The 5,092-nt window shown below is 60.0% G+C and overlaps 1 long non-coding RNA gene across 1 annotated transcript; it reads left to right on the top strand.

Moving 5' to 3' along the window:
* Nucleotides 1-1,735: 1,735 nt before the first annotated feature.
* On the top strand, nt 1,736-4,494 carry LOC308532086. The gene is made up of 2 exons (XR_013996959.1): nt 1,736-2,145; nt 3,713-4,494. It is a non-coding gene; the product is annotated as an uncharacterized lncRNA (long non-coding RNA).
* The last annotated feature ends 598 nt before the right edge of the window (nt 4,495-5,092 follow it).

Below are 5,092 nucleotides of genomic sequence, written 5' to 3'. Positions count from 1 at the left end.
CATTCAGCCACCAGTGCCCCCGCTGCAGCCCTGGCCCATGGGAAGGCGGGTTCCCTGTGCTGTGCCCACTGGCTCCCCTCCTGCAGCTGCCGACCTGGGGCCCAGACCCTGGTGAGTGGAGGAGGGGCAGCCGCCTCTCCCGCTGCCCGCACCCGAGCCCGCACCTGCCCTGGAGCAGCGCCTGTCCCGTGCAGGCCTCCCAGGCCAGGTCCTTGGCCCAGTGCTGGGTGCTGGGTGCTGGGCGAGGGGCATGCCTCCTGGGCACCCGCTGAGGCACAGACCCGCCCCTCCACGCTATTTCAGTTACAGGCCAGCGGCCCCGCTGCCCGGCAGCTGCCCGACGCCTCGGAGTGGGGAGCACAGCCAGGGCTGGGAAGCTCGGCCTCCCCCTCCCGTTCCCCTGGCCCCGGGTGCGAGCTGCCCGTGGCCTGACCAGCTCGTGTGAAATGAGGAAATCTCTCCAGCAGAACACGTCCTGCCTGGCGGCACCGGGCAGGAGCTGGGGCCCTGGCTGGCCCACCTGGCGGCCCGCTGCCCTCGAACCCACCCACCTGGGTACCTGGCTCAGAAGCCCCCCGGCCCCTGCCTGGCTTCCGGCTCCTTCCACGAAGCACCGCGGTCACTCTGCCTCCATGGGTCCTGACCACCACCCAGCTGACCCTGTCGCAGCTGCACCTGGACTTGGGCAGCTTGGGGGGCGCTTTAGGAAGCAGGTGCATCGTTACACGTGGCGGCAGGACGAGGCCTGTGGAGTGGGGCTGCTGCTGCTCAGCCAGGGGTGCCCTGCGCTGCTCCCGGCCCAGGCTTAGCACCGAGATGGGGCTGAGCCCAGAGGCTCTGCTCTGGGCTTTGCTGGGCAGCGAGGTGGCCCCGTCCCAGGCCCGAAGTCCCCGGGGCCACAGCTCAGGGCTGACACTTCCAGGGATTGGAAACTGTCCGAGGGGCACAGTCCACTTCTGGGGAGCCTAATGGACGGACCCCCCAGCCCTCTGACCCCTGCTAGCCTGTTTCCCAGACCCTGGTCCCCTCTGACCCCAAAGACTACACACACACAGACACACACACAGAGAGACACACACTGACACACACACAGACATGCACACACACACAGAGAGACACACACACAGAGAGACACACACTGACACACACAGAGACATGCACACACACACACAGAGACACACACACACACAGAGACACACACAGAGACATGCACACACACAGAGAGAGACACACAGACACACACACACAGAGACACACAGACACACACACACAGACACAGACACACACACACAGAGACACACACTGACACACACACACAGACACACACACAGACACACACACAGAGACACACAGAGAGACACACACTGACACACACACACACTGACACACACAGAGGCACACATATACACAGAGACACGCACATACATACAGATACACACACACACACACAGAGACACACAGACACACACACAGACACACACTGACACACAGAGACACGCATACACACACACAGACACAGACACACACAGACACAGACACACACACACACACACACACACACGGCCCGCCGCTGGCCCAGCTTCCTGGAGTGGGTGGGTGCCCAGGTTTCCTGGCGGCCCTGGACCCCAGCCTGGGGAAGCTGAAGGCCCGGCCACACCCTGACTCCACAGGCTGGGACAGGCCATGCCTCCCCGATCACTTTCCCCCAAGGGCCCCCCCCCCCAGCCCGGCCCCTGACACCCATGTGCTCCCCAAGGCCAGGCTGAAGGCGCAGGGAGGAGAAGGAGGGAGGCCCTCTCGTTTGCCTCCTGCTCCTCTGCCGCCCGCTCCCTCTCCCCTTCATCTCAGGAATCTCCCAGCCTCCCCCCCCCTTCTGCTGCATGTTCCCCTCCATGACGTCCTCCTCGCGTCTCCGGAATGAAAACCGTCCTCTGGTGCCACCCGCGTCCCTCCCCGCAGTTCACGGCATCGGCAGCGGCCGCGGTATTAAATAATGGCAATCGCAGCGCGGGGCTCCACATCCCGGCTCATCTTAGCGCCGAGCCCAAGGTCCCGGCCTCCAGGCTCAGATCCACCTCTCCCGTCTGGACTCGGACAGATCACAGCCCAGGGCGCTGTGTTGTGAGTCCTTGTCTGAAATATGGTGTAAGCAGCCTGCCCAGCCTCTCACCTCTGCATGTTAAATCCTGGCCAGGAGTCCCTGATTCCCAGGGAGGGGAGGGGAGGAGGGGAGGGGTAGGGGGAGGGGAGGGGAGGGGAGGGGAGGGGAGGGGAGGGGAGGGGAGGGGGAGGGGAGGAGGGGAGGGGGAGGAGGGGAGAGGGGAGGGGAGGGACAGAATGGAAGGCTCAGGCTGCTCCTGCCCAGCTGTGTCCGGAGAACCCCAGCCCCCTCCCCTCCCCCACGCACAGCCCACCCTGGCGCTCCCCGTGGCAGCCACGGTCCTTTGTTCTCTGCCACCCGCTGGTCCCTGCACCTGCCTGAGGAGCATTTGTCTCTGCTCCGGAATCATTTATTCTTTTTGTAAAATACATTTTATTGGCTTTAGAAAGGGAGGGAGGGAGGGAGGGAGGGAGGGAGGGAGAGAGGGAGAGGGAGAGGGAGAGGGAGAGGGAGAGGGAGAGAGGGAGAGAGAGGGAGAGAGAGGGAGAGAGAGGGAGAGAGAGGGAGAGAGAGAGAGAGAGAGAGAGAGAGAGAGAGAGAGAGAGAGAGAGAGAAACATCAATGATGACAGAAAATCATTGCTCAGCTGCCTCCCAGGAGGGAGGGAGGGAGTATGGATTTCTTAAAGGGCGAGTTTAATTCAGATGGAGCAAGTTTCCATAGTGACAATCAGCCTGGACAGAAGGGCAGCCTGGGGGGATTCACACAAACCTGCATGCAGCGCCATGGAGGAGGCTGCAGCCTCGGGAACCACAGCCTCGGGGAGGCCCCGGGGAGTCCGCGTCACTGCCCCCCCCCAGCCCCCCGCAGTCCTCTGACCCCCTGAGTGCTGAGTGCGGGGTGGCGAGCTGTGGGGCGACCCCCTCCCCCCACACACACCCCGAGAGGAGCCTCAGGGCCTGCGCTGAGAGCAGTGCGGACACTCAGATGCAGGGACAGGCTCGCCCTCGGGCTGGTTCTGGGGGATGAGCGAAGCCCCAGGGGCTGCTGAGACCTGGGCTCTGACACTCCACAGCCAAAGGGCACCCAAGAGGTGCGGTGGCGGGGTGGGGGGACGTGGACGGGAAGAGTGCCTCGGAGGGTGGAGGGGCTGGAGAAGGAACTGGGAATGAACTCGGCCGGCATACCTGACTGCTGGGCCCCGCACGGAATTGGCCTATGCACGTGTCCACCCCCTTCAGGCCACCTCCTGCCCAGGGGCCACCCGCTGTGCCCACTCGTCTGAGCAGGGGCCACCCGCTGCGCCCACCTGGGTTCCGTCTGCCCACGTGACTGCGGGAAGTGCTCCCACTCCCCACGGGCCCCAGGGCTGGGCCGCGTTTGAAAACATGACAGAGAAAGCAGGTGCTGCCCACAGAGAAAGGGTCCCTTCCGTGAGCCGAGTTCCAGGTTCGCAGACACAACGTGGAGCCGGGCTGCTCTGCAAAACCTACTTCTCACGGGAGCCGGAGGTGAAAGCATGGGAGGAGCGCAACCTCTCCGCCACCCTCCTCGGCCTCTGTCGCTGTGTGAGGTCCGAGTTGCTTTTCTTTTTTCTCTCTTTAATTCTAGAAGCTCCACCACCCCAGAGCGACACCCCACCAAATCACAGGCAACGCTGCCAAGACCCCATGGCACAAAATGCAGCCCACAACCCAGCCCAGCCTGGAAACGGTCGCTGTGGTCGCCGGGTAATCACGTCACATAGCAACGCTCGGCTTCCTCTCCCTAGCAACTAGCCTCCTTGGAGTTTCTTCAGCCCAGAAACACGACTTGCTCTATGGCCAGATGCCTGTGAAGTGTTTTCTCATGCCTCATCTCATCTGATCCTCACAGAAGTCCTGGAGTAGGTAGACAAGAAACTCGGTAGAATCCTATTTTCTTTGCATTAGCCAGAAAATGAGATTTAGAAAGTTTAGAAACTTGACCCGACTGAAAAGTAAGAAATGGTGGACCTTGAAAATGACTTCAGGTGTTCTCACTGCGCAGAATACAGTCAAACACTGATACAGTTAAATATTTCACCCTTTGTTCTCCCTGCGTGATCTACAATAATAATGTGCTTCGTGTTGATATTTACTGCTGTGTTGCTGACAATTACCTGAAAGTGAAGTTGGGGTGCTTCACTGGGCTGGGAAAAGTTTAGCTCAATCAGAAAGCAGGACTAATTAAGCAATTTTATCTATATATATAAAAGGCTAAGTTGGCTCGCGCATGCGCGATACATATAAAGCTCTCGCTGGCGCCAACTGCACACGTGTGTTTCCATCTGTCATTGTTGATCGTGAATTTGGTTGACACTTCTATTATAGAGAAAGGGCGAATAGCGATATTAAAATATTTCTTCTAATTAATTTCCTTTCCATGTGCACGAATCCGTGCACCGGGCCACTAGTAAAACTGTAAGGGACGGACTCTGCCCCGTTGCTCTCCTTCCTGGTGATGTGCTCCTTCATGGCACTGACTCCGCCCCTGAAACCCGCTGCACTGCCCATGGGAAGTGGTGCCCGTGCGCCCATAATTACACAGATTGCTCCCTAAACACCCACGAGAAAGCTCGCCCCCGCCCCCCAAGCAGGGTCCTGGGCTGGCTGTGCCCAAACTGCATCCCAGCCCAGCCCCTGGAGCAGGGGCTTTCACTCCTGACTTAAAACCCTTACTGACTGCCTGGCTGGTGTGGCTCAGGGGTTGCACATCAACTCATGAACCAAGAGGTCGCTGGTTTGATTCCCAGCGGACACATGCCCGGGCTGCAGGCTCGATCCCCAGTGGGGGGCGTGCAGGAGGCAGCTGATTGATCTATGACTCTCTCTCATCACTGATGTTTCTCTCTCTGTCTCCCTCTCCCTTCCTCTCTGAAATCGATAGAAACATGTTTTTTTAAAAACCACAAAATCCTTACTGACCTATCACCCCTTTCAGGACATCCCTGGCCGAGGGGTGGGCTCACGG

This window comes from Myotis nattereri (assembly GCF_964212035.1).
Source record: "Myotis nattereri genome assembly, chromosome: 16".
Lineage (NCBI taxonomy): Eukaryota > Metazoa > Chordata > Mammalia > Chiroptera > Vespertilionidae > Myotis > Myotis nattereri.
This window is presented reverse-complemented; position numbering and strand designations above follow the sequence as displayed.